The sequence below is a fragment of the Falco rusticolus genome, chromosome 7 (assembly GCF_015220075.1).
Source record: "Falco rusticolus isolate bFalRus1 chromosome 7, bFalRus1.pri, whole genome shotgun sequence".
Lineage (NCBI taxonomy): Eukaryota > Metazoa > Chordata > Aves > Falconiformes > Falconidae > Falco > Falco rusticolus.
In genome coordinates, this window is record NC_051193.1 from 50,401,591 (window position 1) to 50,425,060 (window position 23,470).

At 40.6% G+C, this 23,470-nt stretch overlaps 1 long non-coding RNA gene across 1 annotated transcript; it reads left to right on the forward strand.

Annotated features, from left to right (window-relative positions):
* Positions 1-6: 6 nt before the first annotated feature.
* On the forward strand, positions 7-7,596 carry LOC119151392. The gene is made up of 3 exons (XR_005105401.1): positions 7-148; positions 3,460-3,547; positions 7,509-7,596. It is a non-coding gene; the product is annotated as an uncharacterized LOC119151392 (long non-coding RNA).
* The last annotated feature ends 15,874 nt before the right edge of the window (positions 7,597-23,470 follow it).

Here is a 23,470-nt window from a genome sequence, read left to right on the forward strand (position 1 = left end):
GGCGGCGGCTGCCTGAGGCGCTGTGGGCCGGGCGGGCGGCGGCGGCGGCCGCGGTATAGAGCGGGCGGGCCCTGCAAATAAAACCTGAGTAGGGGAGCGCGGGGGTGTAGGGATGGAGTTTTTGGCAAAAGAGGCGTCGTTTAGCATGGTAGGCAGGCAGCGCGGGCCACAGGAGGGGCAGCCTTGAGGTGGCTGAGGGGCGGGAGCGCCTGAGGGGAGCTGCCGGTCAGCGCCCAGGGGCGCGTTCCTGTGTGCGGGACAGCGCCGGGCCCCGCGGGCGGGGCGGGGCGCTGAGGTGAGGGGCGAGGTCGGGCCGCCAGCTGCGGGCCGTGTGTGCTGCCGAGGGGCTGCCGGGGCGGGACTCCCCGTCCGTGCGGGCAGGGGGGCGCGGCGGCGGCGGCGGGGAGAGAGCGGGGAGGGTCCATAGTTGAACTCTGTGAGGAGAAACGCTTCTTTGCTCCATGACTTGGGCCTGAAGGCAGTGGGTTTGCAGGGCATGGTGCGGAAGGAGGCAGAGATGTGTGCCACGGAAAGGGTACTGCTGCTGCTTTCTCTGGGTTGCTACTTGATTAAATACCATGCTTTGGCTACGGGGAGCTAGAAGCTGTTGCAACCTCTCTAAATCTCTGAAGAGTTTAGAAAAGAGAGTGGTGGCTCTAAAGTGACCCTCCCACCTGAGGCCTCTTGATGCTTAAATATTTTTTGAGCCATCTGCTGCTGGGCAACAAACAATTAGATAGGTGACACTGAGGCATTGGTACTAGGTAGCTTTGGGAAGCATGCAGCAAACAGACAAGGTGGGAGAAAAAACCTTGAGGCTGCAGCAATCGGTAGCAACTCCTCAGATGGTCAGCAAAAGCTGAAAGAGTGACAAAAGGATGTAGTGGTAACTGCTGTCTCTTTGCAGTTGCTGTGAGAAACTCCTCAATCTTTTACTAAAGGTGTCCTAAAGCTGATTTTGTACAGTGGCCTTCCTCCTCCCCTTCCTGCTTATACAGGATTTAGGAGTTAAAAAAAAAATTAAACCAGTATGGTAAACATATTTATTCATCTAATGGATGATTAAGGTTACAGCAAAACATGAGCTATAGCTTACAAATAAAAAAAAAAATGGAAAACCAGGGTTTTAGTCATTCTTCCAAAAAACTGAGGGTTTGTTTTGTCACTTCAATAATTTTAAGTAAGAAAATGATAGTACTGGGAAAATAGGTGATGCATTTTTACTTGTTCCTTTCAATGTTTAGACCTTGTACAAGTTTGCTGTGGGTACTTGGCAGGAGAGTAAGTTTTAGAAGATAGTATTTTGTTCTGTCTCTCACTTGATCTGTGTTTTAAGTTCAAAATGCATAGAGCTAAAAACAGCTCAGGAAAGCATGCCTTTAAGGATAGGAGCAGCTGGAGAATTCACCCGTAGCTTGTATAGTTTGTGAGCTCTATTTCTTTGTCTTTGCAAGGCAGACCACCGGCGTGGTCTAATTCCAAAGCATTTTTGTTGTTTAGGCCTGTTTCTCATAGTGGTTTAGTGATACTGATCTTTAGCTTCCACAAGACAGTTTTGAATTTTAATACAGTAACAGGAGGAGGGTAAAAGTGCCTATAGAAAGCTGCATCAGCAACCCTTTCTGTGAACCATTGTTAATACTGTCACTGGTGTAGACTGGATTCAAAATCACGGTTTATATGTTATTGGTACTTGATGATCTGTATGTAAATTTGATGTTGATACACCTATGGATGACAGAAATCTAGGGAATGTTTTTTTATCATGCTGTTTGCTGGCTTGTGGGTAGTAATTCAGGAATATGTAGTGTTATACTCTGCTTCTTTTGTTGGCTTTGTTTCATCTTTTTAATTTCTGATGCCAGGGAGCGATGTTTCAGGTTCTGTCACCAATATACTGCTTGTAAGCTGTGGATTTGACTCCACTGAAATAGAATTACCACTGGGGAAGAAGTATGTTAAATGATTTGTTTTCTCACTTGTGTATACTTACTATGGAAATTCATGGACAAGATTAGACTGGAAGGTATTTCAGAGATCACTGGGTTTCCATGTATGTATTTAAATAAAATATACAAATAAAAGACACACACCACCCCTACATTGTTCCTTAGCAATTGTTTGTCTAACCTCTTAAAGCTTTTTGCTTTGGTTTATTCTGATTATTATATCTCTCACTGAAAGATTTTTCTGATGTTACCTGAATGCTTATTGCTGCAATTTAAAACCATTACTGCTATTTCTTCTGCCTTGTGTGGGTATAGAAAACAATTTATGACCTTGCTCTCTGCAACCATATTCCATATTTGAAAATTGGTATTGTTGTCCCACTTGAGTCTTTTTCTTTTGATTAGAGAGGCTAAAGAATGATGATGGCAACTTTTAGCTCTGATCATTCTTGCTTCCTTTTTGGACTCTTGCCATGGGGAACACTTCTTTCCTTGAAGTGTATTCCAAAAACCTGAATATATGACTACTCAGTTGAGGCCTTTCTAGTGTTGGATAAGTTTTACAGGCTGTACTGGCATTTGAGAATTATGTTTTACAGCTACACAACAGTGTTAACTTTCATGAAGCTTATGATCAAAATGGATGGGGGAGTTTCAGTTTGAGAACTGCTGTGTGGTCAGTTTTCAGTCTGGGTTTGTGGAACTGGCTGTGCTTGGGCTGGCTGCAATTGAATGCTGTTCTTCTTAGGGCACTTCTTGGACATGTCAAGGCCATCCTGTCCTGCAGAATGCACTCTGCCGTCAAGTTGTGTCCTCCATTTGCTCTGGCTGTTTTTCTATCTATTTGACTTGAGGGAGTGGGTTTATGGCTGTGCAGTCCACTAAATACATATATTCAGGCTATATTTAATTTATTTATTAGTTACATTTAAAAGATAATTTTAAATTGCATTAAAACAGTCTGTAAATGTTTTTAACTTTGAACCATAAATTCTAATGTTATTAACAGTCATAGGATTAAGATTATTGCAGTTTAGTGAGCTGCCTTTCAGCTGAACTGCAGTACGTGAACCTGTATTCATTCATGGCAGTCACATCTGAAAACTAAAATTAGTTTGCTTAAACTCTTCTGTAAGATGAGGCTTAAGCTATATATTTTGTCTCATGCTTTTTTGGGGCTAAAACTGCATTCTGCCAGTTAAAGCTTAGTTTACATAAGGCAACTAATTACACCTCCCATTTACCAAAGCTTACTTGGGCCCATGAATTACCCTGGGTTTGTGCAGCGTGATCAAAAGCAAGATTTTTTCTAACAGTAAAATATATCCTTGTTCTGATGCTGCTGAAATCAGAGCAATTGCCTTAAAAGCCTGTGTAACTTTGTATGCTTACTCTTCGCATTATGAGCCACAGCAGTCCTGTAGTAATAATGTCAAAGCTTTTAGATGTTTTTGAATATGAAAGCTGCTCTTTGACTTCTTGATTCTCAGAATATTCTGCTGTCCCACAGGCTAGCTCTGCTGTTGATGCTGAAAATGACTTTTGGGTTCTTCTGCATCAGGTCATGGAGGAATGAACAAACTGCTGTAGCATTTAAGGTGATGAATTATCGCAGTTTATATAATGTTCAATAACTTGCTGTGTTTATTCGATGTGTGTGTAGTTTACTTTTTTTTTTTTAAATTTTCTTCTTTGTGTTAAATCTCAAGCTCCCAAGGCAGACCTGATGGGTCCTGGAGTTGCAGCTCCGGTCCGGGTCGGCTGGGTGGTGTAAATACGGGAGCAGATCTGATGCACCCCAGGAGAGGGCAGTGGTGCACTTGCACAAAATCGCTGTTTCTTGGCTCTCTAGAGTATTTCTCCTGGCTCTGTTTTGTACGAAGTATCGAATTCCTATAAAAATAAATTTAAAAAGCAGAAGTACACCAACGAATCCCTTTGCAACACTACTTAAACTGTATTTATTTGTATTTATAGCTCTAAGGTCCAGGGGCACTGATGTTACATATTTTAACCACATTTCTTGCCAAGTAAGAAGGTGAAGATTCTTTCTCCTGATATATCAGCTTTGTCTCCCCTGTAGGTCACAGGTAATGAAAAAACGCTGAAAAGATGGCAAATGAAACTGGAATTTCACAGTTTATATCATTGCTTTAGCTAAGAGTTTTGTTGGCTTTTTTTAAAATCCAGTAGTTCTGGCTGTTAATATCATCAGGGGTACTTGTATGCTAATAAGTGACTTCTGGAAACTTTGTGGTAGGTTCTGTATATATCAGCTTGTAGTATTTTATATATATATGAGTATATGTTTCTTTAAGTTAATCCATTGATATAAAGTCAAATTGTGCTCTGAGACTACATCTGCAGTCTTTTCCTTTCAGGTATCCTTTGCAGTGAGAAATATTCTGGTCAAACCTTTCTTTCTCTTCAATGCTGCAGTTCTTAATGGAAGTGTTCAGATATAATTTACTGAATATTCTTCTGATTAGTTTTGGTTTTCTGTGGCATCAAAAGGAATAAAAAGTCTCAACAACTTGTATGTAAAATTTACCAGAATTAAGTCCCATCTTAAAATTATTTAGATGCTTGGGAAGGTTTTGCTGAAACACAGTAATGAAGATACTTAGGTTATACTTGTGCTGGCATTGGTGGAGGGACTTTATGGCTTCTGATTATAATCAGAAGATTGACTGCAGAATATGCAGGCTTAAGCGGGTGCCAAAAATATGTGGTTTGTGTATTGCTAGAAAGGAAGCTGTGGTGTTATGGCTCTTATTAAATAGGCTGCCACATTACAGGAGATGGGTCTCAGAGATGGGTTTTTACTGGAGACTTCTGCTTGTCATTTTCTGTGCTCTCCCGTGGGAGGCACAGATGACTAGGCTGTGTTTGCTACCTCAGTGACTGCATGTCACTTCCTGGTGACTGCACTAGCCCAGTGCAGAACTGTGTTGCTGCTGTCACTTGGAGCTGAGTGAAGGAAACAGAACAAGCAAATAAATTCCCCCAAACGCAACAACAACAAACAAAAAAACCCGAACCTGAATCCTATTAGATGTTAAGGGAATAGTTGCATGGGTCCCTGATCCCTGTAGCAGCAACCTAGTGAGTGCAGAATGGCCAGTGTGGTGGCTGTTGTTGATTTGTTAGAGAAATGCAATTGTTTATCACATGTGAGTGTTTCCTGCTGTAGCTTCTATGGGTATTAGAACCCAAGAATCCAAGGTACACTACTACTAGGCTGCTATACTTGTGTATAAAATCTGTTATCGCAGGACAGGCCTGGTCTTAAATACACAGAAAAGATGTACCTGTACTTGTTAATATCAACAGCTTGGCTCTGTTGTGTACAGTCAAAGTCAAATGACTGAAATTATTTGTCTACTGAGTTGCTTTATAGAGTGAGAAAACAGACTAAAGTTGGGAATTCAGAAGGTAAGGTGCTCTACTGTGATAGTAACTCGCTTCCATTGTGCATATGTGGATTTATATTTGAAATCTCGCTCCCTAGGTTGACAAGCTGAAATCCAGACTCTGGTGCTGAATGTTATGCAGATTTCTGTGCATTTTATACTGTATATGTTATACTGTGTATATCTTAAAGTAGCTCCTGTTGACTCTGATTCTGAAGGGATATTAAAAATCCTTCAGTTTTTGCTGTAAAAAGAAGGGTTTACTTTGCCGTTTTGGTTCAGACTTGCTACTCCCATGACGTAGCACAGGCTTCTGTGCACCAGCTAGTTTCTGTAAGTCTCTGTTCCAGAAATGGCTGTGCTTTAACACTACATTTGTCTTCAAAAATAGCATGCTGTCCTTCAAATTGCAAAGTGCTAGATACCTGTGACATCCTTTTGAATGTTTTTGATGATGTAGCTGAATTTTGTAAATATTGTTTGTGTGTGGTATGAACAGTTACCTAACACTTTGAAATGTCTCTTGTTGTTTTTTGACTTTCCTCATTACTTGTGGGGCCAATCTAAGATTTATTAAAAAAAGAGTGGCAAATTCACCTCTTCTGCTGGTGGTGTAGCGATACGTAAGTTGTGTGTGTGTATACACATAGATGAATGTATCTCAGTCTACAAAACCAAGATGTCATTGCCACATATTTCTGTGTGTGGATGGAGAGAATGCTAATCTGAAGACATGAGATTTGCAAGTGATTTTTGGCCACAGAGGTGCCTGTGCTCTGCCATGTTTCCTGTGGTGCTGTAGGTCTGACATCTGTCAGTCCAAAACAAAAAATATCCCCTTTGGTAAAAATTTTAGTGCTTCTGTAAAATAATTTTTTTTTTTGGTAAAAGATTGTGTGTGCAAATGGTAAAATGATCTGCCAAGCAGGTAAGGATGGTAACAAGGCTTTACACTGCCAGAGCACAGAACTGGAGCTGGACTTTATATTCCTTGCAGAGCCATTGTAAAGTAGAATATCCTGGTGGTGTGGTCTTCTGAAGAAACCTGTGTTGAATAATGCTATCCTGCCTCTTCCTATGGAGAAAATTTAGGATCTTCATTGGAAGGTTAAGTTCATGGTATAAATAATACTGTCTTTAGAGTAGTGGCAGGTGGTAGCTTGTTCATTTTTCCTCCAGACTCATTTGTTCAGTTTATGGGTCTGTAATACACAAAGTGCTTTGCAGTTATGAGATTGATTTCTAGCCTCGTATTTAAAAATTGGCAGTGAAAAGAACTGGTCAGTGTCTCCAAGGAAGTATTTTCTTTTGGGGTCAAAATCTTTTGTGCTGCTTCATATTCTCCCTTGCCTGCTTCGGATGTAAGGCTGTACTTTTATACAGAGAGATTAACTGTTTTGCTTTTACACATCAATAGCAGATGTCAAGGCTCTGGCAGCTGATTTCCCACTGGAAGAAAAATTGGTGACATAAACCATAGGAATCATTTTTTTAGTAGATTTTGTATTAAATACACAAAGCTTTGAACAGATGTAAGGACCAATGATAATGCAGGAAAAAACACCTTCTCCAGAAATGTCAATCTGGAAATCAGTGTTTTGCTTTCAGAAAGCAACACGTCATCTTTGAAGTTTATAGTAACTTAACTAAAGACAGTGTCACAGGGCTACTAACACCTCATTTCTCAAAGTCTATATCCTGGTCACATCCAAAGGAAAGTAATTGGTGAGACTTGTGTGCAGCAAGCATTATAATCATGTGAGTGTGGTTCTCAGAAATGCGCAGTGAATACAGTGCTGTCTTAGAGCGTGAGCTTCCTTGATGATCTTGTATGCCTCGTGTGCTGTAGGTGTACCCTTTGTAAAAGTACCATCTGAATGATGCAAGAGTGACTTGCGTAGTCTCCCCCTGCCTCGTTGTCTTTGAAGATGTGTGGTGGAATTTCTTGTTTCAAGTGTGGTTTTTTGGTTGTTTTTTTTAAAGAAAAGGGAATGAAAGTTTTATGAGAAGAACTCTTCTTTCTGAATTCTCTGTCAGGGAGAACACAGCAGGAGGAGGAGGAAGAAGCTCAGCTCAGTGTATGCAGACTAAGTGGGAGGCTTCCTATTATTGAGGTGTGAAGTATCAAGAGTAAGTTTCTTTTCAGGTCTTCCAGGAGCACATCCTGAAGGAAGAAAGATGGGAGGAGGGAAGGTTACCATGGGAAAGCAGTCTCCATATATCAGTACATTCTGTAGAGGGTATGTGTGGATTCTTTGATTTGTTTGGTGGTGGGGGAAGGGAAGGGTTTGAGGGGAAGTTAAAAGATGCCGATCTACAGATACCTAGTCTTATTGTCCACTGTGTTTTGGTTACTATTTATATGCTGTTTCATATTCTGGATACTTCCAGATGTATCATTGTGGCTTCAATCCTAAATTTTATGCTTAGATACTGTGTTTTTGGTCATTCTAATTGCATGTGAATATTGGTATTGATGATTGGCCTTAGCATTGCCTTCGATCTGCTGGAATGCCTGTTTCGCATCTCATAGGTGGCTGCATAGATACTCTGCTTCATGGAGCCCTTCTAGGGCCTGATTTTTCAGGCTGCTTCTCTTTTGGGCATCGGATAGAAGTCAGTGAGCTGTGGTCAGTTGCAATTACCAGTAAAGGCATCAGCCTGTAGACCTCAGCACACATGCCTAGTGCAGAAGTCTGCCCATGGGAGTAGCACTGCAGGATCTGTCCTGTATCTACAAACAAAAAGAATTCACTTTCTGCACAGTTTATGATCTGTCATTTCTGTGTACCTGTGGAAAAAAACTGAAATAAAAAGGTATTTTAGTTCAAGACATACAACACTTACATGGAAACAATGAACTGTTTCTGGAAAGAAATATTAGATAAATCACTAAAAATAAAATTGCAGATAGGGTAGTCTTATTCTTAGCAGTATTTTGTAAGGTCTTCAGAAGTCTAAAGACAACTGAAACTGCTTGTGTGCTTTGTGGAACTGAAGCAGTAATTGTTTCACATACAAGATGTAATATAGCAGTTTACAGTTCCAAAAAAAACCCCAACAACAAACACCAAACCACAACAAAACCCCAACCAACAAAACTTTAGCTCTCAGCTTAATTGGATGGAAATCGAAAGAAGAGGTAGGATATAGAAGATGGTTTATGGGCTTGGTTGAGCTATCATTTCCCTGAGCAAAGCACTTTCCAATTGGGAGCTGGAAAGCTCTGCAGGTACCAGGGAAAGAATAGCTACAGTAACTTGTTGTAGGATAATACAAGTTCTGTACTATAACCTTGTGGGAAATCAGGAAGGATGACTGAACTCTGTATGAAGTGGTTAAGAGCTTCTAGAGGCTTTAGAAGGCTACCAGGCCATGGGGTTTAAGCTGTATTAATTGCCCAGCAAGATGCAGTTGTGTATGTTGTGTAGTTTTTGATTTGGGTTTTTTTCTTCTATTTGTTTTTCCTTACCTGGGTAACAATTGTGTGCGAGTTGACTAAACGTGCTTTTTTTTTTTTTTTTTTTTCTTTACAAACCATGCCTGCTTTCCTAAAGCTAACAGACAGTGCAATTATGTCAACTGGTAGAGCATCCTCACCTTGAACAATGAACATATTTTATCATCTCTGTTCAGAATGTCAAGTGTGAAAGAAAAGGAAGGTATGATCACCAAGTGTGTGTAAGGTCAAGGTCTAGAAGAACTTCCCTTATGGAAGTAAGATAAAGGGTGAGTACTCTATGCTGGTAAGTCGGTGAAGTAAAATTGCTTCCACAGGTTCTAGATAAAATTATAATAGCAGGTGTATGTCGTGGCTCTGCATGTGTACTGTGTCCAACAGAGAAGTACTTCTGACTTGAGAAGGTTGTCCTCTAAAAATTTCTTCTGGGAGGAGCGCGGGTATTTAGTAACCTTTCTCACAGGCAGTTGCATCCATTCACACAGTCATCAGTCTCAGTCCTGTGAAATGAGGGAGGATCTTTTTTGGTAGAAATTCTAAGAACAACTGTTTTGACAAGTTTCTTCCTTCAAAAAAAAGAAGTTAAATGGAGATGAAAGAAGTGGGGGGAAAATATTTTGAGGGTCTTCTATATTTTGTTTTGGCATTCTTTTTGATGTACATTGAATTCAGTCCAAAGAGATTATGCTATGGGGTAGACTTACCAAGGTACTGAAGAATATGTTCATTGATAGTTGCACATGGGAAATGCTTACTGTGCAGGAGTATACTATGACAGGAGGCTAAAAAGCTTATAATGGGTAAATTACTGAAAGCAGGACTTTAAAGATAAACATTACAATTCAGTGTAGACCTGTTATTTATTCTTTTTTTTTTCCCTCCCTTGGGGACCATGTATATGCTGTATGTACTTGGAAGTCTGTAGGTATATACTGAGTAATGTAAGCAGTGATTGTACTGAAGGATAATGCTAGTGTCATTGAAGAAAATCAGATGGCCTTAGAAACTTTACTAAATAATCAAAACCACAGTTGCCTAGCAAGGAAAAGCAAAACATAACCCCCCTCAAAAACCACAAACATAAATCACACAACCCCCTAAACGTGTATGTCTATGGATCTTTCAATTTGAAATAGCAGGGGTTGATTAAATCAGTAAGTGGTAGGTTGCAAAGTAGACATTTGTCTCCAAAAAAGTCTTAAATTCCAGAAATGAAACTAAAATTGGAAATTATGTGCCTTGCCTTTACAGTATAGAATATCATGATACTTAAGTGTATAGTTGCATCTAGGCTGGTATGTTGTTTCTACTAGTTACATGCAGAACATCATTGTCTTACCTGTTACTGGTAAACTGGTATTTTAAGTCTTATGCATCTAGTGGTCCAGGGTCTCATCTGGAAGGATTTAAAAAATTTTCATCCAAAAAGACTGATGTTATTGATGTATTTTTACTGCATAAACTTTTTTTGTGTGCACAATTTTTGCAGGCACAGCACCTTCTGACAAATAATTCCATAACTTAATTGTTAACTATGTGAATAAATACCTCCTGTGTTAATTTTGAACCCACCTTTTAGAAATTTTGACACCCAAAAAATCGTTGGTTTAGGACAGATCGAAAATGCTATGCCCCTTTCAGCAGTTATGACTTTATAGACTTCTGATATAACACACCTCAGCCATCTCTTCCAGCCTGAGGGGTGAATATCTTTTTTTTTAAAAAAAACCTTTTTCTTGTACAAATTGACTGTACAGAAATTGTTGTATACCTTTTGACCATCCTTGTCACCCTTCTTTGTGCCTTTTCTAGCTCTAACAAACCATACAGGGTATCAAGAAATTAGGCATGCTATAGGTTCTTATGTTGTGGCACAGTGCCCAGAGCGTGCTGTCTTTGACTTGTGGCTCAATAGTGAGCTGTCTCAAATAATTTCTGGTTATACCCCAAGAGCTTGTTCTTGACTGATAATAGCAGTTCAGAGACTGAAGTTGGATATGCAAAGTTAGGAATCTTTAATGTATGTTATTTTGTCACACATTGTACCTGCCATTTAATGTCTTACAAGTCAGTTCCTCCCGCCCCAATCTTCTGAAAACCTCTGAAATAGAATAGGAAAGATTACTCCTATTGAGTTCAGTTATGTGGGAAGAATAAAGTTCAGTTCCCAAGCTTCTCTGCAAGTCAGTTGGAAATGGTTACTGAGACCGTCTACCACCTTACAGTGCCCTTTCGGTGGACTGAGGGGAGCTTCAGGGGAGAGCTTGGAAGAAATCCGTTACTTCCAGGTTCATGGTTTTGGTGCTGGTGAAATAACTTGCACTAGAAATGTAATGTGACTGCTATTAAATGGTTACAGACTTTCTGAATTGGTGCAGAATGGTTTCATGGAAAGAAAAGTTTCACTGGAAAAAGGTTACTAAGTGGCCCTGATTTCTTTCTGACTGTTGCTGGTAGTGGCAAGCAGGAACTGGAAAAGATGTTATGAAAAGTTTTGTATGTAGCACATACACAAAGAATGTGGCTGTCCCTAAAGAGGATAAGAGCTCGGTACTTGCAATTAAAAATAATTTGTGCTGCAGAATTTGGGTATCTGTTGTACTGCTGGCCTGTGGTAAGCTGCAGTATGCAAGGTGTGGTGTAGAAGAAATGCATAGCTTTCAGATTGCTTGCTGAATGTGTGCCATGAGTACATTCTATTAGTTGTGTTATAGTAGATATAATCTAACAATATAGGCAATGCCACAAAGACCTTGTTTTATCTAAACTGTACTAGTCTTAACATGTTAGATGTATCCTACCCATTAGGAGGAATGAATTCATAAATATTCCAATTTAAAGTCACCTCTGTAGTATTTCTTAAAACATTATTAACAGTGTATGCTGGCTTGCGTAACCAGCTGTTTCCTCTTCCATTTTCTGAGTTCAGAGATGTGACTAGTGTTTATGTTTTGTTTGCATGACAGCTTTGGGATGATGGCAGCAGTGGAAGGGTAGCTAAGTCAGCATCAACCTCTGGCTGCGTAATTAGCACTGCTACACCTGCATGGAACAGTGCCTGAGACAATAAATGCTGTTTGATGGGCCAGCAGCTCCTTTCTTGTGCCAAGTTAGGTGCAGCTTTGTTCACCTGTAGAGTTTACAGTAAGCATGACACTTGGCTAGTGTAGTTTGTTGTGGTAACTTGACCCAAGCTTGCTCAGATGGCCAACCAAACAAACTGTAGACAGCTCCACATTTGCTGTGCATCATGGTGTAGTTAGTGAGTAGGCAAGACTGGCTGTGGAGTAGGAATATGCCCCGCAATAGATGCAAAGCCTATTTAATTCTCTGGAATTATTTTTATGGAATGTGGATTAGGTGCTAAATCCTGGAATGGCATTTAAAGGTTTCTTATCTAAGAACATTCAAATCTGAGAGACACAAAGTACCCTCATTCATTTTGCTGAGCCAAAAAAACCCCATTGACTTACAGTATCAAAATAATATGCATGTTAGAATTTCTGGTAATTTGTAAGTACTCTGGGTCAGAATTTTGGTGTGACTACCCAAATTAATCTGAGGGATGAATCGGGCACAGTCTTGTTATTTTTGGGTGTAGTAACTTGGCTATGTCCTTTAATATTCCTGATGTTAATGAATGAATTACAAGACTTCATTTATTTGGCTTTTCCACTGCATTTCATTTCAACCCGCCACACCACCTGCTTTCCTGTAGGAGACTCTTTGCATGCATGTCTGTTTTCATGGACAGTAGTCTGGGTTGGTTATTGCCACTGGCTTTTTGTCAGGCTGGATGACAGATAGTATGTCATCCTACCCTGCCACCCATCTGTGTTGTGAAGGGTTGGGAGAGTAGAGTGGAAAAGCAGGAATTTGCTCTGTATTTGTGTGACAGCAGAAATGTCATGCCCAGCTTCCAAAATGCTTGAAGAGTAGTGCCAGGTGTGTTAATGCCAAGGCCAGTGACAAGCTGTTTCACCATGGTATCCTTTTCACAGGGTTGTCCTTTAAACTGTGTCCGCTTTAGTAGAAGTTGGGCTAAGCGGAAGGACTGAGGATGTTGAGACTGCTAAAGAATTTTAGTTTGTGGGTTCCCCCCCCCCCCCCCCCAGCTTTAGACAATTGGTTGGGCTGAATGTTTTGTGTAACCTTTGTTCTTGGAGGAAGTGTTTTGTGGTCTGGAGGAAAAGAAAAAGGAAAAAAAAACATTAATTGTTGATGGGGTGTTTTTCTGCTGTAAGGAAAAGATCTGTCTGTATAAGCTTGAAACTGCTTTGATGGTTGGAAACAGTGCCATAATGTATAGACTCTTAAAGTAAGAAATATCTGATCTTGAAATCATGAGTTTTCGTTGTCAAGGATTTCCTGGCTGATATTGTTGGTTTTGGGTTTTTTGGGAGTCTTATAAACTGAGTGTTGCCTTCTCATATCTATGAAAGAAATCAGTTTAAATACTGTAACTGGCTTTGTGATATAAGGCTTCAACGAAACAAATGTCTTGTATGCTTCTTTGGCTCTATAGGCAGTGACTGACAAGTCCCCTGCTATTTGAGAGAGATACATAGTAAATCTGGAGGGACCCTGACTACAGGTTGTTAATCTTTCTTTAAAGATCAGTGTATGGTGAAAAAATATTAAACTTTACTATAAAGTTTATACATCTTTTTCCATCCTTCTCTTACCTGATTTTTCCTGAACAAAAATTTTGGCATGAAAACGCTGCTTTCAGTGTAGGTGTTCCTCTGATCCTTCTGTTTGTTCTTTACCTGAAGCATCATCATCGTCACTATAAAATCGGAGTTGGCTGCTGTATGAATAATTAAAGTGTTAGAAACAGAACTATGATTTCAAGTGAACGGAGCAAAAGCAGTTAAAACACTTCCAAAATTGGCTTTCAAGGAATTCTCTTTGTACTAGTAAAGTGAAGTAAAAAGAAAAACTAATACTGCTGTGTATATAGTGCTGATTATTTTTTTAAGTTGTTTTCAGATGTAGTTTTGAGATTGTCCTGAAGCTTACAGCCTGACTTCAAAGGTTAAGCGATACTCTGTAGATCTGTGTTCATGCTTTGCATGTGCATGCTGAAATGCCGGAGAGGGACTGTGTGTGTCTATGTACAAAGAATGGTCAAAGTACAAGTCTCGAGGTGTAACCTCTTTGTCCTAGTGCTAGTACACATACACAGAGTTCTAGGCAAAAGCAGAATGGTACACAGTAGTCCATCACAGCTATGTATAGGTCTAATAGCATATATATGATATATTAAAAAATAGAAGTAACGCTAAGGTTGCAAAGTCAAGCCCTCAAAAAAAATTTTGGAGGTGCCGGAACAAATGTTGTCTTCAGAGTTTCAATTCAGCTCCTTTGTGTGGATTCTATTGTAGTACAGTTTTCCGTTGCCGGGCCGAGTCCTTTCTCCCGCTTGCCTCTGCCCTGCCGCTCTGTTAGCAGAGAAAATGGAGAGCAGCGAAGTCCTGCCCTTCTCTCCCTGATGCAGCATAACTTCTGGATAAGGAACAAATACCGCAGAAATACCGAGGGAATCCTTGGGAATTTAGTTGCCACGTCCCGACAGGTTTCTGATGGCATTTTTTGTGGCTTATGCAGTTGTGGGTGTGTTTTCCACAGAAAATTTGTAAAGCCGCATACCTGACACTGAATTCACTGAGTCATCTGAATTTCAAAGCCACGAAGGCATGCAGTCACTCGACCTTACTTGATCTTACATGGGTGATACCTTGTTTGCTCTCGCTGTTGGAAACGCTTAAATTGTTCAAACACCGAAACTTTAAAAAAGGTCTTTATCCCGTTTCCCCCCTCTCATCCCTGTTTAAAAAAAACGAACTGCCCACCCCCCTTTTCTAGGGGAAGCCTTTGGGCTAGGCAGGCCGGGAGTAGGAGGTGTCTGCGAGGGTGGCTGCTGCAGCGCTGGCTGTGCCGCCGGGGGTCCCGCACGCCTGTGGCACTCCCGCAGCGTGGCGGGGGCACGTCCCGCCGTGGGAGCGCGTTCCCCGGGCACGGCTGAGCGCAAAGGCATCGCCGGCGCCTGCTGGGGAGCACTGTACTGCTGCTGTCGAAGGGGAGCTCTGATGCGCGGCGTGCGGCTTTTCGTTTGCCTGGTCATTTGGCCGTAAGGCTGGTAAGGAGCTTCCCCGCCCAGCGCGGCGCGAGAGCCGCCAGGGGGCGCCCCAGCGCCGGGCTCCGCCGCTTCGGGTGCGCGGGCGCTGAGCCCCGGGGTGGAAGGGTGAGGAGGAAGGAATATGCCGTAGAGGATTTTCCGTGGCCTTAAACGATCCACGCCCGTGGGTAGTCACTGTACGTTGTACACATCGAGTTTTAATTCTGACACACCCACTTGTGTCGTATATTTGGGGAGTTAGCAGATAATTAAGCGACTGCTGTGTAGCAGGACGGATGAATTATGTGTGCATTGCTGTTAGTAGATTTCTTTCAGAGTATCCTTTTTTATTAAGGCCATGCTTTCGTAAAGAAATACTGTATATAGGCTAAATTCAGCAGTTATGGATATAAAGAAATGCCACTTCTTTTGAAGTCAGTACCACTTTCTCTGCTAGGTTGACTTTACGAGAACAGTATATAAAAACTTGCGCAAAAGACTTCAATGGCAGCATGCATATGTTCTAAAACTTCTATATAAAACATAGATAATGTTCTGCTTTAGTTTACACCGCTATAAATGCAAAATAAATCTTACTGGCAGTATAAACTGAATTTGATTGTGACAACATTGGACAACCCTTCTTCCTGTTAAAGCCAGCTTTGGCAGAACCAAGCCTTTGGGTTAGAATTGCGTATTACAAATGGGAGCAGAACTTGACTGGCAGGGCTTTTTCTGTTTGTTTGTTTTTAACATCTGTAGCCCAAACATTCAGCCTTAAGGAGACTAAAGCTAGGCCCCCGAATCCAGTAAACCCCGGAGGAAACATCAGACACAGGGACCGGTATGGAATTTAGGCTGTGTGAATCTAGGCTTACGCAGCTATATTGCAGCACTCAAAAATACTACAGCCTGCTTTTTCCAAGATGTACTCTAGTTATGGGCTCTTATCCCTTAGTGACTCTGCATTAGCTATATAATCCTGCTCTGATTCTAGATCCTTTCTTTGCAGTATCCAAGCCTCAGCAGCCATTGCTTCCTAAATTATTTTCCAGTCCTGTCTGATACCTGTTTTGCTTCTCTTCCCAGTCCTGTTTCCACAACAAGGTATTTAATGGTATAGCTCACCTTCAGCAAATGAATAGTATCAATGATTATGCATAGACAAGTGTCTTAGTGTCTTGTTGAACTAGGGTCTACTTTTCTTGACAGGGTTTTTTTGAAAACAGCATAGAGTTTCCATAAATGTATAAGCAGAGGTATTATGGTATTTGTGTAAGAATATGGCCTGGAAACAAAGCTTTGCTGGTGGGTTGGAGTATATATTTTTGGGGGGAAAACCCCAAACCCTTGCAGTGACTGCAAAATGAATGCCTATTGTCCCAGCATTCTTGATGCTATACTAACAAGTAGGCCAGACTTGGATGTCCCCAGCACTCCAGTCTGGAATAGTGCCCAGCTTTGGAATATAACATGCTTACGTTTGTATCTGGAGTACAAGTGGGATTCTCATGTTAAATAATCAGAAGGAGGGAGTGTGAGTGAGGGAAACAGCTGCATGTCTCTGGCACTAGGCTTTGCATAGTGACCCTTGTTGTGTAACCTCCATGCTCCAGAAGTTTGAATCCATTTCAGGAGGTGGGCATTTATTTAGCTGGGAAAAGTGTTAGCTAGTGAATTATTCCAAGTATATAAATAGAGTATGGGAATCCATTGCTTGTCTGATATGAGAGTGATCTTAAGCAATAAGCACCTCTCACCCACAGCAAATGCAAGTACATTTCAGACCGTCCTGTGCTATTCTTCCCCCTAAGTGGATTTGGCCTGTCTAGGAGAATGATGAGAGTGGATGGTCGTGATTGCTAGGAGGAATTATTACTGTGTGGGGAGAGAAAAGGTTTTAATAAAAAAAACTTGGAGAAGAACTAGCCAATGGCTAGGAAAGAATAGGAAGCTGTTGCAGGGCTGAAGGGGAGCAGAGAAGAACACAGGTCAGTTATGCTTAATGATACCATTTTTGAAGAGTCATAAACTGGGTGAGGGTCAATTGCAAGGCTTTATTTTGTGGCCATTGGCTGCACAGGGTTCCTCAAAGCTGGATTCTCATTGTTTGTGTTTTGTAGTGAGATGCTGATGCTTGCAGAGGAGCCAGGCAGGGAGAATGTCCCATAAGAAGATAATTTGTTAAGCTATTCTACTTCGTGCAAGCTGGAGCATTGCAGCAGCAGCTGCAATATTGTTCTTTGTAGATGTTTTTATTTTATCAAAGTTGTTCTAATGCCTTTAAATCACATTTTGTAAGGGCTCAAGCCATAGACACCAGATTGGTGGGAGCATTCTGCTGTGAGATGGGTAAACCTTTTGGCTTTTGCAAGTAAGTGCAGAATTCAGTGCGTATAAGACTGTGTCCTTAGTAGGTGACTGCTCTTAAACCTAGTTTTGCTCAGTTTAAAAACTGCAGTGCTTGATCACTCCTGAGCATTACGGGTGCCAAAACTTTCGAAATGCTATGAGGTTTCCTCGGGTATGTTTGGTGGGAGTTTTTCTGATGTTAAAAATACCAGTGCCTTTTTTTTTTTTTTTTTTTTTTCCCCAAACATACAGGCTGGTATGCTCCTAGCTGGCTGTTGACCTTTAAAACAAACAAAAAACCCCCACTATTGCAAGCAGATACTGGAAGGAGTAGCGAGGTAGGGAACTTGGATTTTCTACATGTGGCACAGTTGGGATATAGAGAGCATAAGCTTTATGTGACAGTGTTGTATTTAGACTTGTATTCTGCTCTCAGCTCTTGACTAGCAATCCGTCCTGTCCTGCCAGCCCAAGATCTGAAGGTGCATTAAATACACAGTATATATGAGTGCTGCTTGTAGCAATGTGAGGGAAAGTGTGTGGTTCATGGGCATACTGGTTAGGAAGCTTGAGCCTCTACAGCCTACTTTGGCTCACTGGTAACAGCTGTTAACTGTGGGTTTTGGAATGATGCCTGTACTACTCTTGTGGATATTGGGGTAAATAGTAGCAATAGTACTGCTAAAGTCAGTAGGCTGGTGTTAGTAATACGCACGTGTTGTGGTTTAACCCTAGCCAGCAACTAAGTACCACGCGGCTGCTAGCTCACTTTGCTCCCCACCTCGGTGGGATAGGGAGGAGAACTGGAAAAAGGTAAAACCCGTGGGTTGAGATAACAACAGTTTAATTATTAAAATACAAATAATAATAACACAACAATAATTTTTATGAAGAGGAGATGGAGAGAAGGGAATAAAATCCAAGAGGGAAAAAAATAACCAACAAAAAAACAAGTGATGCACAATACAGTTGTTCACCACCCATTGATTGATGCCCAGCCAGTCCCCCAGCAGCTATCAGTGGGGTCCTGGCCAGCTCCCCCCAGTTCATATATTCAGCATGATGTTCTATGGTATGGAGTGTTTCTTTGGCTAGTTCAGGTCAGCTGTCCTGGCCATTTTTCCTCCCGGCTTCTTTTGCACCTGCTCACTGGCAGAGCATGGGAAACTTAAAAAGTCCTTGATTTAGAGTAAGCACTACTTAGCAACTAAAACATCAGTATGTTATCAACATTATTCTCATACTAAATCTAAAACACAGCACTGTACCAGATACTAAGAAGAAAATTGCCTCTACCCTAGCCAAAACCAGGACAACATGAAAGATGAGAATCTGGCCCTGTGTCTATGCCTGGTAAATCCTGCACTAGGCAATCTTTCTTGGCATGGCACAAGGACTTTACAGGACAGTCCTAGAAATAGCCTAATAAGCAGCATCAGTGGTAGCAAAAATATGGGCCTTGTATCAAGCAGTATCCCATCAGCCTTTTCCTTTGCTTAGATTTTCATAATAAACTTTGACAAGTTCTTAGCTGCATTCTGTTGAGGCAGCACAGAGTAACAGTGTCAGCAAAGGCCTGTCAACCCAAGCAAAAGCCTGAATTTTTCTACAAAACTTGATGCAAGGGCTTAAATGTGAGAGAATGGATGGGCAAGAGTTGTGTGGCAGAGCTTCCTGCCGGAGAGGGGGCTTCTGCATTAGAAGGAAGTGTCCTGACACCAAAGCTGCTCCACACTTATTTAAAAAAATAAACAAGAAAATGAACTAAAAATCCCAACAAATAAGACAATGCTTGTTTCTACCTAACGGTTTTTGTCAATGTGGCTATCTCTGTTAAAAAGTATCAGTGAAATTATTCTGAAAGGGAGAATTCTGGCCTAAGAGCCTGTTGGGATTGGGGAAACTTGTATCAGATTAGCTCCACAGGCACAAGTTGTTGGGGTGCTTTGGGGGCACGTGAATCAGGGCTGGCCTCCACTGTGATGTTGACTGCAGTAACTTACTCCAGTAGATTCCCAGGATCAATTTTGTGTACACCAGTACCGCATGTGGCCGCTGAAATCTACAGTCATCAACTTTTAAAGTTAGGCTTGACCTAAACTGGTATTTTAGGCAGGTCAGTCCGTACCTTTCCGTTGTTTCCTTTCTCTACCAAAGTAAAGTTGGATGGGAAATGAAAAACAATTTCATGACACTTTTAAAGCTGTTTCTATTTAGCAGGATTTAAAGCATAGCTAAACAAAAGGAGTCTTATTTCCCCCTTGCATTTTTCCTCTGGTGTTTGGCCAATCAATGCAATAAAATGAGCTAGTGCCTTCTTATCCCCTCACTAATTCCAAGCTGCTGTTTATGTGGATGTTTTCCTTTCCACCTCAACTACCCCATCAGGTTTTATTTTTCTTACTCTGAACTTTTACAAAGTGGAAGATATTTTAAGTTACAGATTGCTTTGAAAATAATGGAACAAAACAGAAGGAAAGAAAAAAATTAAAAGCTGTAGTACTGTAATTCTATTGTATTTATATGGAAGAGGGGGTGAAACCATTGAAGGTGTTATCAATAAAAAAATACTGAAAAAAGTATTTCACAAGTAATAGTAAACTAAAAGAAGTTAACAGGTGAGATTTTCTGGCTAAATCTAATTTTCAGTGTAGTTAAAAAAAAGACTGGTTTTGTGTAAGCTGTAGAACTCCTGTATGTGCTACAAAAGGAGCCTCCTTATGGTAGTTCTTGTTCCTTAGGCCTTATAAAGACAGAAACACACTTTATAAACAAGGAAGCTTGAATACTGAAAGAAAACAAGTTACTACTGTCAAGCTGTGTCTGGAGAGCTCACTTCTGCCTACTCTATTAAAAAAAAATATCTCCATAGTGGGGTCAGCAGATAGTCACAGTGAAATATTCATTCCTTTCTTTGAGGTGGTCTCATCAGTAATGAAGGAAAGGGGAAGCTGTTCAAATCAACAGCAAAATTCTCTCTTTGGATGTATGTGGCATTTTTTTATTTTTCTCAGTTGTTAATTTTCTCAGATAGTGCTATTCGTTATGCTCAATCCAAATGTTAAACCTGTCTTAAAACTGTAATTACAGTGTGTGCTCTGTGCTTATTAGAGATAAGATTGATTAGCAAGGTATTACATTTTGTTTTCTACTCATGGGCAAGAGGAATTCATGGTTTGAAATCTGTGTTTAAAGGGGGTTAAAACCATAGGTAGGCAGAATCCCCAACTCTATCCACAGTGGTGATGAGGAACTTTTTTTGAGGGTCAAATCTGCCTATGTAATTATGCCCTAATCTATACAATCTGCTTCTTCCAAGATTCAAGGCACCTTAGAAACTCTTTCAGCCCCCCACTAGGAATAGATGGAGACAGGAGTCATAGCACTATCTTAGATGAATCAAGGTGCCACCTCTGTATCCTGTTAATGCATGTAGGTATAGAAATACTTTTCCCTACTTTTAATGCAGGGGAGTGAAAAGCAGTCCTAAAGGGTTAACTTTTTTCTTTATCTTTTCTTTTTCTCCCAGCTAGTTATTCACTTAAGAAATAAGGCAGGCAGACCTGCGTCTCTGGACATGTACATCTTGTGCTTTGTGATGGGAACTCAGTTTAGTTCCATCTAAATTGTAACAATCGTCAAATCCTTTAGGCTGGGAAAGACCTTTGAGATCATAAAGTCCAACCATTTAACCAGGACTGCCAAGTCCACTGCTAAAACATGTTGCTAAGCACGGCATCTATGCGTGTTTCAAACTCCTCCAGGGATGGTGATTCCACCATGCCCCTGTGCAGCCTGTTCCAATGCCTGACCACCCTTTCAGTGAAGAACTTTTTCCTAACAGTCAATCTAAACCTCCCCTGGTTCAATTTGAGACTGTTTCCTCTTATCCTGTCACTAGTTACCTAGGAGAAGAGGCCTACCCCCATCTGCCTACAATCTCCTTTCAGGCAGTTGTAGAGAGCAATAAGATGCCCCCTGAGCCTCCTCCACACTAAACCACCCCAGTGCCCTCAGCTGCTCCTTGTAAGACTTGTTCTCCAGACACTTCACCAGCTTCCTTGCCTTAAATAGAGAGGGCGACCCCTCTACATCCCTCTCCTCATGGAGAGGAAACCATAGTTACTGTATATGTGTTCTTCAGAGCATGTGTCTGTCTGTATTATTAGATTCCTTTTCCTACTGTTACGGTTGTACTGCAGTGGCTACCGTAAATATTGGTATTCTCCTTCTGAGGCAGTTTGTTCCTAATGTTATTTTCTGTTGTTGGAGAAACTTAAGAACAATCAAGGATAACATAAACAAATTTCTAAATAAACTTTCAGCAGTTTGTTAAATTGGGGAGAGGGATGCTTGAACCAGAATCTGGAATCTTAAATATCTGTCTCCCCAAACAGACAAAAGCCTCAGATTGAGGCCTCAATGTACATCTTAATAGTACAGACTCCTCTTTAGTGTTAAAATATACTTGCTTTATAAGAAAATCCCATTAAAAAATAAAGGGGCTTGAGTCCAGACCTCAGCGTAGATGTAATTCAGGTGTAATGTGACAGAAAATGGAACAGTGAATACAAAATTAAAACTTTGGGAGGTCAGAATCAGGCCTGAAACCAAGATAGCCTGAAGACATCCAAAATTGTTGCTGTAGCTATAGAGAGGAAATTTTGATTAAAAATTAAATAAAAAATCAACCTAACTTTTTAAGAATACAATTCCCAAAGTTGCAAAGAAAGAGTTGCTGATGCCAATTTTTAAGCTGTGGAGCTCCATAGTTATCTTTGTTATGCTGACTGCGTAAAATTTTTGGTGATGTGTCTGTAGCAGGTTGGTGTTGAGTCTGTAACATTGATACTCTGATATCTCCCTCCTCTTTCAGCTAACCAACTATTGGTAAAGATCAAAGAAAGTGAGGAGGAGGGCTGACAAGAAACATGTATGAGAGATTCCTGCACAGCTTTAAATAAATAAAAAGGGAGTAAGACTTCAAATCTGTTCCAGGATATCTGTGCGTGTGGGGCCCCGTTTTACTGTAACGAGCTACATTAGAGCATGCTGTCATACTTAAACCTGTATGAATCTGGTCCTTTGAATATTAATGTATTTGACAAAAATAAAGTTGTATTTCACTGCAAATATCTGGGAATATTGAAGCTGGAAAAAAAAATAGGGCTTCTAATAGACTAACGACAATTTGTCTTTTATATACGTTTCCTTCCATAGCAAAATTATATTTGTGGCTTTCCATGTCAGTGTCTAGTTTATTTCACTTTCCAATTCTCAAGAGCTGAGGAATGTTAAAGTTAGAACCTAACTTTCCCTTCCTTCAGAAATGAACAACTCCACATTAAAACTTAACAAGATAAAAAGGAAAGCAGGAAACAATAAATACAGGGTAAAAACTCTTCCACAGTGAAATATAATCAGCCAAAATAAGGCTTTGCAGGGTGAGCAGGATTTTTTCTTTAACACCTTACAGAAAGTATCAATGCACTTGCATTATCTAAATAGTAAAAATGTTTGGAATAGAGGTGGATCAGGAGGGCATCAGTATGATCTATGAGACGTGACACTTCCCAGTACAGTGAAAAGAAATGACACTGTTTTTCTTCTACTTGGGTAGAGACCAGCTGCAGTTCTGTATCAGGGGCTGGAAGTGAGGTGGTAGATTCTGCCTGCTTGCTCTAACTCCATAGTGATAGCATGCTTAGGCCTTGTGTTAATGCTATAGATTTTACCCCAACAGTTTTATGTAACAATTTACCTGCCCTTTTTAAATGTAAATGTTGCAGTCCAAACAGTTGGCAACCTCTTGTTAAAAATGTGCCCTCATAGGTTTTTCATGCCAAATACTTTTAAAGTATTTATATTCTTGCAACCTCCTTGTTCTGTTTCAGGTGGGTCTGAAAAAAACTATCAGTAGCAAAGTAGGAATGTAAAAATCCTGAAGCTGGAACTTAATGCATGCGTAACTGAGTTTTTCAGATGTGTTGGTCTTGTAGGGTGTAAAACAACAGTAACAATATTATTAGTGACTTATGGTGCCCTAAAAGCAGAAGAAAAAAAAATCTAAAAATTTCATAATTCTAAATATATTTATATATAATAACTCTAAAAAAAAAATCATAAGACTGGTTGATGATGGACTGGTGTGTATATGAAAGTGCAGGGTAACTAT